General features: G+C 42.7%; 1 long non-coding RNA gene across 1 annotated transcript in view; it reads left to right on the top strand.

Annotated features, from left to right (window-relative positions):
* Positions 1-14,239, top strand: part of LOC116452086 — a 149,107-nt gene that overhangs the window by 57,965 nt on the left and 76,903 nt on the right. The window lies entirely within an intron of this gene.

Genomic DNA, 14,239 nt, shown 5'->3' with positions numbered 1-14,239 from the left:
TCAGATAAAGGGGTTTTGAAGAGTTAACAGCCCTGCCTCTACAGTAACTGCAGCAATATTTGTTCAACCAGAGGCAGTTATGATTTTTTGTATTGATAGCTTGTACTGTGAAGTATGAAATTCCCCAAAGATTCACTCTATATGGAGTTAGTACAAGAGACTCCACTGCTCAGTCCTCCCGGGAACTGCAATTGTTGCTAACAAGGCATCGAGAAGTGAAACACGGAAAATTGTATTGCACACATGCTTTTCCATAATACCAGAAAAACAAACAGGATGTTAGAAATTTGTACCATTCCTATGAGCCTCAGCATACCTCGGGACACAGCAGTATTCTCCCTTTCTTTTGTTGCTTATTTACGGTGTTTTATACTCAAGGATCTGAATGCTGAATCTTTTTTACACAGTCTACCACTAATAAGATAATTTTTTAAGCAGAAAGGAGAGAAAGAATGTGGGAGAGAACTCCTGCCAGTAAGTGTGCTTATGCAGATGGTCTAAATTTTTGGCGAAAGAAAGTTTTCCTATTTTAAGGTGAACTGTTGAACCCTGAGAGCCAAGTCTGTCAGCACGAGCAGCACACGTGTTTGCTTTATGGTTGAGTGTCCAACTGGGAGCAAGTGAGACAGTTGTGGGACTGAGATCTCAGTCTGAGAACAGTTAAGGATACAAGGAGAAGACTGAGGGCTCTGCCTTGTATCCCCTCTGTCCTTTGACCCTGGACTGAGGGCTGACACTGCTTCAGCTGCACAAGTGACAAAGGGAGCAGGGTGTCCCCTGCCAGGCACTTTTGTCCAGTCCCTCCTGTTGAATTAAATTGTTGCTGCTTTCAGCTCATGCTGGCAGTGCAAGTGCTGAGCCCAAGAAGCAGATGTGCTGCCAGTTTTCCAGCTCCTGTAGGAAAGCTCTTTGGAGCCACCACTGCTGCCTCCAGGAAGGCTGGCAGCCAGCTCTCAGGTGTGATCAGTGATGGGTGTCACAGCCCAGCTGCCACTGCAGGGCTGGCAAAGACAGGGCTAAACCTGCTGGGCCTGGGGATGCCTGGGTTTGTCCAGCACAAAGCTGCTCTGGCCCAGCAGCCTGTGATCACAGTGTTGAGGTGCAGTTGTGGTGGCTGGGCCTTGCTGAGAGCCTGGGATTCACAGCCTGAGCTGAGCACAGTGTCAAGGGGTTTACAAGAAGGGTTTGGTGCTCTGCCTGCAGAGCATGTAGACCAAACAATTTTTCTTATGTTTAATGTTTTCACACAGTCCTGTTCATCAGCATCTCAGGATTGTGCTTATTTCTCTTCCCTTGGTTTTCTTATTAAAACCATGCTGGAGAATATAATTACTCACCCCCATTTTGCAAATGTTTTTCTGATCATTCTCTTGAGCAAGTCAAAGCCCAAAGAAATCATCGTTATTAACCATCCAATTGATCTGTTCAGTGTCAACATGGCTGTGTTAGCCTGGGGACTGCAACTAAGAACAGAAAAAAATCCCCAAGCCAAAAGGCTTTTATTCCTCACAGAAAACATCTGGCGCTTTGGGCTGATCTATTGAGATGGAGGCAGGCTCTACTCACATAGACTGTTGCCTCAACTGGAGATAAATTATACTCTTGCAGAAAGACTTTTAATTAAAAGGTGATGGAAAATTTTACTTGTGAAGTCCAAAGTGACTCCTATAGCCTAATAAAGCACACTCACTACTAAAACTTAACAGATTGTCTGTAACATTTAAATCTCTGTTTTAAAAAAAAACCACTAGCAGTACAACTGTTTAATCAAAAGTATTTTTTAACACCACGTTCACTTCTGGAAATATTGATTAGTGCCTCAATTCTTACAAAAGGGCAGAACAAAAATGTGGAGATAAACACTGTTAATGTTTCGTCTGTTATTTCTACTGAAGTATGCAAACCATGAGCTTGGCAGGCAGCAGGCTGGTGGGAACACTCACATTACTCACAGCCAGAGAAGCTGAGCCCCACTGAAGCCAGGGCTTTGAATTATAGGAGGTGACTCTTCGTAATTTCTGTGGTGGTGCTGTTTTCCTTCCCCTGGCAGTGTATTTAAAGACAGTTAAGGCTAAGTGTGCTGGTACTCTGACCCCGAATACGGAGTGAAAATATGTTAAATCTGCCCCGATTTAGTAGAAAAGCAGTGCTTCACACGTTTATGGCAAGCACCATGCTCTGAGTTGGTGATTATCTGAAGGGAAAAATGTTACACTAGCTTTGACTTCCAGCCATGTGAGAAACTGCCCCTGTTTACAGCAGGTGAAAATGGGTCAAACTCGAAGATTCAAATGTTTTTGAAAACACAGCTTAGAAGTATTAATTTTTCTGCGGTGTTCCTTCTGTTTGGATCCAACCAGACCCAACTGGCTCAAACTGGTTTAAAGCAGCTAGAACCAGATCCAACCATTTCTAACCAGTTCAGTTTCCCAGATCTTCACCATTTTCCAGGTTAAAGTCTTTTTCATTTCATGTGTTCCTTCAGTCCAGATAACATCAGTTCTAGCAGCTTTGAGAGGTATCAGAGGTACAGTTCAGGGTAGCTGGATCTGAAATATTTGCCAGGAGTATTCTTCAGGTGCTATGGTCCATGTCCTGACAAATCAGCACTGGATTAACTCCGTGTACTTGCATAACAAACAGCTCATCCAGAAAAAATACTCTCGCCATAAATTACCGCGTGTGCATTTGAGCACCGTGCTTGCTCTCCTGATTAACTGCTCGTGTCCATTTCGGACTGCACTGTCCTTGTTTCAATTCTTCCATCTCCCTTTCCACTGAAAATTAGAGCACTTGGTGGAGCTCTCTTTTGTGTGCCAGTTTTGGCCCAAGGCTCTGTGACTGATGGGAGCCAGTGCTCAGATGAGCTGTCTAACCCCACTGAACTAAAGACACACCACTGAAATTCCTCCCACTTCAGCTGGAATATCGTGGTAAGAAACAGCATTGCACCTATGAGAGCACAGCCCGGTTAGAACTCCTGAGTCCCTTTGGGATTCTCCCAAAGAAATGTGCTGCTCTTTACAGCTGTACTGGCTGGAGCAGCCCCAAAGGATGCTGAAGGTACAAGTAACAGCTACCAGGAGCTGTGTGCTGGATGTGCTCTCTCAGGGTTTTTGAACACACCAAGAACATTTAGTTGTATTTTCAGTTAATAGTCAGGATTTTCTTTGACTTCAGAGTATGAATCCCATTAGATTTCCTTGGGAAAGGAATGGGTTCTCTCAGGCAACATCAACTTTTTCAGTGTGTGCTTGGTGTGGAGTCTCCATCCAGCTCCCGAGTGGTTTTTGAGTGACCCTCTTGAATAGATCAGCCATTCACACACTCCTTCAGATGCTGGTCCTTAAAACCCTCCCTGCAGCAGCTGCAGCAGAGCTTCTCAACATCATGGAATATTGCAGATGATTTGGGATTTTCATAGTGTCCTGGCTTGTGTTATCCACAGTGTGGCCAGCAGGACAAGGGCAGTGACCACCCCCTGTACTGGGCCCTGGTGAGGCCGTGCCTCAAATCCTGGGTTCAGTTTTTACATTCATTGAATGTGGCAAAGCAACCTCAAACCAAAACGGTTTGGATTTCTCTAAGGATGAAGGGGTGATGGCTACAGGCCAGCAAAGTAAAGGTCTTTACTTGACTTCAGTGGGGCTACTCCATTGTTTGAAGTACAGGAATTACCAAATCCCAGACACTAAAGCGCATAGTTTGAGCTTGCTCTGCTGTCAGAGGAGCCCAGCGGCCTTTTTTGGTTCCTGTCTAAATGCCTTGTGTCCAACTGGAAACATCTCCTGCAACTGCAGGTCTGCTTTACCCCACAGCAGCCACACTGATCTCTGCCAAACTGTTCCTCTCTGCAATTTTGTCTTTCTTTTGCATGTACAAATACGAAACAAGATTAAACCAGTAAAGTCATTTTTATGTGACCTAATGCAGTTTCCATAGAGGCACTTATGCTCTTTCCTCCCTCACACCATATGAGTTCCTAATGAGACATTAATTGCTTATGCAAATTTAGAGTAGTAGACAATGAGTGTCGTTGTACCAAGAGTTTAAGGGCCATATAACTGCTCTGGATGTTCGCATAATTCCCATTAACATTAATTGGAGTTGCGTGCAGATTAGAGCCTGGTATCTTCAAAAGTTATAAAATAAACCACTGAATATTAATAGGGTAACTTGTAGCTATGTATCTTTCTTATAAGCACTTTGGATTTTATACTGTTTGCTAGCGAGTCATCTACTGTTAAAATGCTCCAGATGGCATTGGAAGTAGTTCAAAATACAAAAGAATTATTTTCACTTAATATGTCAGGAATGTGAAACTTTACCCCACATGGTTAGAAATAGACTAGAGGGGCCATATATTTTAACCCCTTGAAAACTTCTGTGGATTGTTTTAAACTTTGCTGGTAAAGTGGAGACAGGGAGAGGAACGAAAGTTGCATTTCTAAAAGTAACTCATGGAGATGTTGAAAGGAATTAATTCAGCCACTGTCGTCAGGGTCTGCTGATGAGGAACTGTGAGAACAGTGACTAAAACTCTTTGACCAACCAGCTATTTGACACATATGCTGGTAGCTCCAAGGCTATCTCGGTTGTCTGCCTTAATAACATCTCTGCTCTCATTTCCATCTCTCCCTGCTCTTGCTGCTCCCATGTCATTTTATTTAACACATTTCTCACAGCCCACTTCCCAGGCAGCTCCGTGCATCCTTGTCCAGAAGAGCAATAATGCCTCTGCTTGGAGCTCGTTTTTGCCATGACAGATTGATAGACAATCCATGTTCATTCCCTGCTGAGAAGCCTCATTTGGCCTGTTTAATGCCAGATCTTTTTAGGGTGAGCACTGGGAGCCCTTTGCCCCGCTCTGCTGAGTGCTAACTCGGTGTGCCTTTCCCCGCCCGTGGAACCGCCAGGGTCGATGAATTCAGCAAGCAAGGCGCAAGCTCTCGTGAATTTATGAATGCCTGTGTGTTTTATAACAACTCTGGCCACCTGGGAGATTTTTCAGTTGTCACAGGATCATGATGATGGAAATCCAGAGCTGGGGCTGTGGCAGTGCTGCTCCCACATCTCTTGTTACCAGCAGCCGTGACTGGCACCTGGCGCTCGCTCACCTGCGCAGAGCTCCTGCCACCCTCCCCGGTCCCCACCGCCTGTCACAGCCATTCCGGTCCACTTGCAACTGCTCTGCCTGAATTCCAGCCCCTGGTTAGCCCCTGGGATGCTGTAATTTCAGGAACAGATGTGTCACTGGGCACCTGAGATGTTCATGAGGTCAATTAAAATGACCCGCGAGACTAAAGGAGTTAAATAGAAAGTTTAGCAACCTTCTATTTGATTAGCTATAATTGTCTGCAAACAATGCATAATATTATTGTAGATATTTTTATTATCAGTTAAATTACTAGAGGAGCTTAAATTTTGCTCAAAGGAAAGTGCTTGGCAGCAGAATCTAAACATCTCACCTATAGTGGTGCTTTCATTTAGAACAGCAAAATAGTGCATTTGCCTCATGTTTCAATGCAGCTGAAAGTTCTTAGAGCAGGAAGATATGGCCATTAACTGCTATTTTCTTAATAATAGCACCCCATTGTTAAGCAAAATGCTTACCCCAGTTGCATTCAAAGCACTAGAAATCCAAAGTTAAGGCAGCATAAAATGGGTTCTCATTGCATTCAGATGGTAATGTATGGCAATTCTTTCTGCACTCCTAGCATGTACTTAGTATGTTAAATGAGGTGAAATAGGAAAGGGGAAATAAAAAAAGTTATCAGAGGAAATAATAGTGCTCTCCATGGTGCTCCTTGGACAGTATCAAACAAAGGAAGGGTGAGAAGCTTTGATGTGATGAATGAGTCTGTGGTATTAAGGCAGAGAAATGCATTTTATGGACAAATACACATATAATATTAAATTAATAGTAATAATAGCAATATTGGGGATTTTTTCAGTTGCATTTTGTGAGCAGTAGCTGATGAAGCTGTAAAGGTTTGGACTGCTGTTCTGTGGGGACAACTTGCTCTGAGACCATCAGACTGTCCGCAGTTATTTGCTTTCTTGTAGTTTTAAGTGAAGAAAGCCGGCAGGACAAGGAAATGTTTCTATTCCTAAGTACAACAAAGCAAACCTTTCTCTTGCTAAACATCTGAGACATCTTTCCTTTCTAATGCAGTTACATGGAATGATGGGAGAAAAGCAAATTGGAGGGGGGAACAAAATTTAGAATTCACTCAAAGGAGAACATTGCAGCAACTTGGGTAATGACAAAACAGCCCTACAAGGTGCCAGCTCTAGAGGAGCTGCACGGTGGAGTTCTATTAAAAGGAAAAGAAAAATGAGGAGTTTGTCCTGGATCTATGAAAACTCATTCATCAGGGAGAGGATTAAGCCAAACGACTCACAAACATCATGCAAGTGCTTAGAACATGCTGTAACCACTGCCAGTAAGTCATTTCAAAGACTTCATCTGTTCAGTCCTGGGGTTACCTTGGTGCCACACGAGCCCGGTGCCTCCCTGCTGTTTGATCACCAGGATTTTCCATCAGAAATGACAACTCCAGGCAGGGAGGAGATAAGAACTGAGAGTCGTTTAAAAGAAGAGGATCACAGTGTTTTTAACTCCCCTCCTGCTCCGATGCTGTGGGTCTCTCAGTTAGCAGAGAGGTGGGGCAGCAACCCAGTCACCGAGGAACTGAGTGCCAGTTTCTGCGTTTCTCCTTCCTATTCCCAACCCAAAAGAGTCCCTTCCATTCTCCTGGCAATTTGTGATGCCTTTGTAATGTGGGTTTCCTTGCCACAGGCCGTCTATTGCAGGTTCCACAGGCACACCTTGATTTTTCTTAGTGAACGCTTTAGGTGTCCCCTCCCCTTTTCCAGATTTCAACCTGGGGGAAATCACCCCACGTGCACAGACTTTTCCTAACTCAGCAAGACTTAGAGGGCTTTGTGCTGACTTCTCACATCTCTTGCTTGTCTCTTTCCATCTCCTAAAAACATTTTATCTCTGACAGCAGGTTTCACCAGGATTTAGCTTCCCATGCTTTTAATATTTTAAGAATGAGAGGGGAAGTAAATTTTATATTTTTAATACAATAAGTGTAGAAAATGGGTAAAATGGGATCACTATTGAGAACAGTAATTAAGATGTTGAGGATAAATGACTGTGCTTTGATTGACGTTATTCACAGCTTTAAAGGTCAGATTGCAACAAATACATGGGATGAGTATTAAAAGATACTTTTAATGGCACTGGTGAGAGATTACTGCTGTTCTTCTTATTATTAGTTTCCTGAAAAAGAACAGTATAAGCACTTAATCTCCAGGGTAAAAAAAAAAAGAGAGAGAAATCCCGAACAGAGAGATGACACATCTGCAACGTAGTTTAATTAGTCTTGTGTTCTGCACCTGAAAGTGCACAAATTCATACTCTGCTTACAAAGAAACAAGAGTTTTATTAGTAAACAAACAATCATTTCCCACTTTTTTCACTGCATGCTCTGCTTTTTTCCCCCGTTTCCCTCTGGAGCTGCAGGAGGCACTGCAGTGTGTGATCAGCACATCCTATGGGATGCTTCATAAGCAGATTGCAAAGCTCTCCCTGTTAGAGGAGCAGAGGGAGGTGTTGTACCTCAGGAGATTTTACAGATGGTGATGGGCTTTGGGGGAGAGCACAGGCTGAGAGTGAAAGAGCTTGAGACACCTCCAGAAAACTCAGCACAGTGTAGACTTGTTCTCTTCCCATGCTGGCAAGATCAGCCCCTTCCCCTCTTTTTTTGTCCTTCCAAAGTGTGCCACGAGTGTGACCCTCTGTAAAGCCTCTTTCATTATACCTCAGTCTCCCCAAAATCCAGGCATGTTCCTGGCTGGCCCCAGCTCTGTCCAAGGCAGATCCCTCCTTCCAGGGGAGCAGTCTCCTGCAGATATTCAGGGTTCTGTGGGTAGCAGCGCTCTACATTACAGTGCCACTGAGAGCCACCTGCAACTGAACTGCAATTTCCTCACCCTGCAGCCTCCTGTCTCAGCTTTATACCTCTCCCAAGGCTCAGGAAATTCATTTATTTCACTTTTGGGACAGATAAGCATTCCATTAGTGCTTACTCTGACCTTTGCACACAGCAAGGTATTTGCTTTTCCTAATTCTAGCATCATTAACAGTGCCTAAGTTTTCAAATCTTCTTACACCAAAAAGCAGTAATGGTTGTCTGCTATACTTGCTTAATGAGTCATAAAATGAAATGGCAGATGATTTGTTCTGCATACAATTAATCCAATAGTTAAGTAATGGCCAAGACTGCTGAAAAAGGACAATAAATCCAGTAACCCTGACAACTTCTCAAACTATTGGCTTTACTGATCACAATCAATTAGATTTTTTCCACCCTACTTAAAGTAAAAAGGGGAAAAGTTTTAGCTTTTTTGTATCCTTTATGAAGTTTCAATAGCAATTAGGCTTGTCTGTGCAATTCTGAGAAGTGCTGGCTGTGTTGATCTTTGTTTGTTTTAATCATGTTAAAAGGGTTAAGCTGCATACTCCAAGAGCACAAAGTGGAGCTCTGAATGCAGCAGAGTGCCTTTATCCCACTAATGAAAAGAAATTGCTGGACAAGATTAGGTGCAGGCAGGCACTCTAGCCTCTTTGCTTGATTGTGTCTAACAGGAGCTCCTACAAGCAATAAACACCAATCACAGTGAGAAAAGCAAAATCAATTAGTTTGGCAAACTATTACTAGTGATAAATAATAGTATTCCTAAAACTGATCCCAAATTCTCATGAACTTCACTCATGGGACAGAATCCACTCGTGAATGGCGTTTTACAAGGGCAGGTGTTGATACTTCATTTTGCTGGCTGAAAAGAAATCTTGTGTCCTCCTCACCCCAATCCCATCCCTTGCTTCTCCAAAATCGTCATTAAAATGTGCATACTTGCAAGGCTGGTGGAAATTTATTAAGCTGATGAATACATAAGTAAACAAACAGCAGGCAAAAATGGGTTCCTCTTGTCTGGTGATGCTTTATTGCTGCTTTTATTTTAACTGATTGAATTTAAGGAATGTTTCATTGTATACCACATACAAATGACAATTTGATTCAGGCTCTAATTGTGTAAGTCTCACTAGCTGTGTAAATATTTTAAGGTTTAAAAGTTACATTTTTCATAACTGTGTCAGAAGAATTAGATTCAAACATTGCTCAATATTGCAACAATGCAGGCTGTATAAAGGGAAACTAATAGACCACATTTGTTCTCTGGAGAAGAGCAGTTGCTGTGAAGGCAGATAGTTATTTCTGAGAGAGGATTTTTAATAACTAAAGTGTATGAAATATTGCTGTGTGCTTCAACATTACTCCTCCTCCATGCTGTATGTGCTTTTACTATCATAAAATTTCTACGTGTTCCTCTCAGTCTCTAATCCTGCACCCTGATTTTTTAATTGTCTCTATCAGACTGGTCTCTTCCTTCAGCCCATGCTACACCACCCTCTCTCTTGGCACTTTTAAACCTTGTTCACAAGCCTCTTGCAAAGCTCTAAACACAATTTTGCCCCCTATTTCTGCCCATTTTCCCTCTGCTCTCCAGCCCTTGCAGCTGGGGAGGCAGCTGAGTGTACAGGGTCCAGCACACGAATCTCTGCCCTGCTCTGCCACATGTGTTTGTGAAGAAGTGGGAAATGGAGGGAAATAGTGGTTTATAGTGAGTTGTCACTTCATCACATCTTTGGGTACATAAACACTGGCTGATTTCTTCCCTTGGACTTTTCCTAAGGTGTAGGAGTAGCTCTCAAGCAAACAATTTTATGTGTGACCTTGGACAAACCACTTAATTTTTTCAATAATTAATCTCTATATTTGCACAATGTGCTATGTTATCTGTTTCAGTCCCAATACCTTGTAAAGGATTGGTTTTGGCTGTGTCTATTTTAGAACACTGCAGACATCACTGAATCCTCTAAGGCCCTCCTGTAACTTTGTGGGAATTTCAGCATCAGTGTATGTTCAGGAGATATTGTACAATATACCTCAAAAGTAGTGTTGGGAATGTAAGCAAAGACTGGGTGAAAAAGCATCAGCAAATTGTCAAGACTGGGAATGCTGAGGCAGAGAAATCAATCCATAGTTTGACACTTGGTTGATACAATTTACTGAAAGGATTTTTGATTCCTAGAAACAAGTATCAGAATAACATTGCGCTACATTTTTTTCCCAGAAGCAGCTAATAATAATTTCCTTTATAGTTTTCATCAACTCCATTATTATTTTTTCTCTATTTCTTTTGAATTAATCCAATTTTTTTGCAAATTAAAAATTTTTGCTGCAGCAAATGCCATATTTGTAAGATAGGGGATGCTCAACCCTGATAATAAGGCAACCTTCTAAAACCATCCAAATGAGAACAAAAAAATCTCACAACTTATCAATGAAAGCTGCAAATATGTGTCTTCACCTGGGGAATGTCTTGAGTGAGGTCTGTTTTTACACAGAGACCTTTAAGCTCCATTTGGAACAGTAAGTGAGCTCATGTGGAATTGAAATCTCCCTCCAATTTCATTTATTCTTTCTGTGCTTGTGCAGCAATTTAAAGCTGCAGCAGTTTTCAGAGTGTTGTATGAGGTGTCCAAGAGGTAGAGCTGTTCCTGTGCACTCTTCCCCATTGTCAGCTGCAAAAGCCTTAAAAGTTAATGTCCACTGAAACTGCTCTGGTTTTACTGCCACCTAAATGTAATTTGTTCTGATTTATGCCCCTGTAAAATGGGTCAAGGCTGGTGAAAAATAAGGCCAATATATTAAGTTCTTGTAGAACAGTTTGTGGATGTAAACATTTGAGATCATGAGTGCCAGTGCATCTTATCACCAGGCAGATGTTGCTTATGCCAAATGAGAAATTGACACAAATCTTCCTACTGAGTGTAAATAAAACTGGATGTGTTTTGAGGGGAGAGCCAGCAAGAGGTGCTCAGTTTTGAATGCAGGTTACCCCGTGTATTTTTATTTTAAGAGAAGACTTATTCACAGCTGTCAATTTTTGAATCTCATTTATGCCTGGCTACATCAGGGCTCATTCTGTAGACAGCAGCCCCTGAAATTGTTGGACAGCTGAATGGAAGTGTCTCCGAGTCTTTCATCTTTCACACTTCAGACATGCTTTCAAGCCACCAACACTTTACATTTGCTTTTGCATATTACATTTTAAAAATACATCTTCTCTGGTAGTCCTATGAATGTATTTCAGCCAGGATATGGATAACTAGCTCCACTCCTAACTCAGACCATTTGAACTTGTCTTTTCCCCTCCTACTTCTTTTCCAGTGACTTAAGGCTAGATGATAAAGTTCATCAGCAGAGTCTATATGGTGGTTTTTAAGATTTCTATTTTACCTGCATTTTTTCCATTTGAACAACTGCTTGGAGGAAATTTTTATTGAGAAATTGTCAGGGGCGATGCTGGCAGGAACAGAAAGCCGGTGATTGCCCTTAGGAGAACATGGATCACTGAACTCTGAATAATATTTGCAGTAGGGTTTGTTTTCACATCTTCAGAGTCTGAAGTGCTCAATTCATCCTGCAAAGCCACAAGGCTCACACAGGGTCTGGCACAAACCGGGAAGATGGTATCACCTTGTTTCATCTTGGGGTTAGTGTGAGAGGCTGGGGTGCAGAGGACCTGGTGGGAGTCAGAAGATTGAGCAGAGGTCTGCAGTTGTCTCCTTTCCTTTCTCAAGGGGCTGCTGGGCTGTGTTCCATGTGAGGGTGGTGTTTCCATCAGCTGCAGCTGGAATGCAAGACGTGGTTTTTGATATAGCGATGCCTGCAGGACAGGGGTGATGCCTGACGGTGGCATGGGAAAGCAGCACAGACCTTGTCTTTTGGAAGACATGGATTGCTGTGGTATAATAAATGTTTTTCCACTCTGGAGTATGCAGAGGAGTTGCCAAAGAGGAAGATCCATGAGCTACTGGCTCCTGTTCAGATGGGGCTTTCAATTTCTGTTGCTCTTTATGCTGAGCTGCATTTTCCAGTACTGCAAGTTACTGCATGTCCTGCCTCCCTCGCTTCTGAACTTAAATATTTCCAGCAGCTGTTCCAGCTCTGCTCCCACAAGTGTTGGCTCTGCCCTGAGCACAGGAGCCCCCCAGGTTTGCCACATGCAGGAGGCAAAAACAACAAGACAATCTGTTGACCCGTCTTCCATCATTTAATAGAAATAATCAGAGAGGCAATCAAATACACCAGAGATTTTGCATCTCTGCTCATTTTTCCTTCTTCAGGTCCAACCCCACACCCCCCCACTGAGGAATTCATAACTGGATAAATAAACATTCAAATCTCCTACTTATGTTTTTAATTACCTCACAGATTAGGCCAACCCTGTCCTTATTGACCTGGTCTGTTGTCTTTAAGTGCTTCAGGACTCGCTTTTCTGGATTTATTCAGGCAATCCCTGGAGAACCTCTTTTGAAATCTGGATTTGCATAATGGATGGGAAATATTGCGTGTCTCCTGTAAAAGATCAGGAAGTTTGTCACAAGCCCAGCTACTGCGCATTTTAAAAGGTTATAAAGCTGCTAGGTGTGTGATAAATGCTGGTAGAAACACTGGCTTTGCTGCAGCATGAGGGAAATTCTTCCCTGGAGGAATTTTTACAGGGTTCCCAAAGCTGTGCAGCAACTTCCCAGCAAATATTATTGTGAAGCAATTGTTTGGGGATTGAGTTGTGTTTTGTCAGCTGGGAATTTATCTTTTAATGTTGAACTGCAACCAGCAGTCAACACTGACACCTGATACAGCTACTTTATGTGTCTATCATGAGACATAAGCAATCCACATCTTTCCTCTCTTCCTTTTTAAAGGTCATTTTCTTTGCTTTTCCTCCAGCAGACTGTCCCATGACCCACTGAAAAACCTGAGACAGGGAGCTCTAAATTGCTTGGATGGGTCTTCGTTGGAGGTTGCTCTCCAGGACCAGAGGTCTCCTCTCGGTCCTGGCAGTAAGTAGTGACCTCACCACAACTGGAGTGCACAAGCAGGGAACACTGTGGTGTCTTTAAAAACTCTTTCTTGTGAGACAGATAAACATAAAAGTGCTTTTTATGACTCTGAGGTTCCTGGTTAGGTTGTCTGGGGCTGGACCTAGATGGAGAATGCAAAAAGGGATCTCCAGCCCAGTTTAGTGTAGCAGTGCCCTGATTTGGGCTGAGCCCTGGGGAGGTTGAATGTCAGGTGGCCACTCCTTCGAGAGGGAGCGAATATTGGAGGGGTCTTCCTTTTGGGGATCCTTTCAGTGAGAAAGCTGAGCAAGGCACCATGTGGGCAGCCACTGTCAGAAAGCAACCAAAAATATGTGCAAAGAGATTATTTTCTTCATTGCTCAGATGGCAGTAGAGCCTCAGGATGACTCAGAGACATCCCAAGGAAAGCAGAGCCTAACTAGAGAGGTTCTAGGAGCAGCAGCACCGGGGGCTCTCAATTACAAGGGGATCCTGTTGTAAGATAACCATATAAAGGTATGATTTTAGGGGTTTCTTTCATCTTTTCTGCTGGAGGCCCTTGTTTGAGCAGCTGTGAGATGTTGCAAGGCTGCAGCACTGACTGGAGAGGTTTCAATAAAGATTTGCAGTCTGGAGCTAACTGCAGTCCCCAAGTTGGATTGTTTCTGTGCCCACATGGCTACATTCTTTGAACTGTGCAATTTTCAAATTCTTACCTGCATAGTAATGGGAGAGCGTGGGACAGAGCTCATGCTCTGTGTTGATGGCAGGAGACAAGGGAAATTGTAGCCTTCACTGTTTGTGCTCCTGACTTTGTCCCTTTTGAGAAGAACAGAAGCACTGATGTTGCAGACAAACATTTCTCTCTAAATTAGGTGCTGGTAAGGTGCTGAAAAATTAACTTTGCGTTCTTCCAAGCCCTCCTGTTAAAAGACCTATACAATATAATTTTCTTTTCTCTCTGTTCCTTCCATGTACTTTCAGTTAAGCAGCTTGAATATTCATAGATTTGGATGAGCAGAAAAGAAGCTTGTTTCTTTCCACATAAAAATGAAAGGGGAAATTACAACATACTTTCCATGCTGCTGGTACACATTTCAGTTAAACAGCAATGGTATATATGCCTGATTACTTTCTTGTGGACTAATTCTCATGAAATCGTTGATATTAAAATTCAATATACCGTTTTGACTAAGCATCACTGGGGATAGCACAATCTCTCATTATTTCCTTTTCAGCACAGACGTAGCT

This window comes from Corvus moneduloides, chromosome 16, assembly GCF_009650955.1.
Source record: "Corvus moneduloides isolate bCorMon1 chromosome 16, bCorMon1.pri, whole genome shotgun sequence".
Lineage (NCBI taxonomy): Eukaryota > Metazoa > Chordata > Aves > Passeriformes > Corvidae > Corvus > Corvus moneduloides.
The sequence above is the reverse complement of the archived record's forward strand: the minus strand, read 5'-3'. Positions and strand labels throughout refer to the sequence as shown.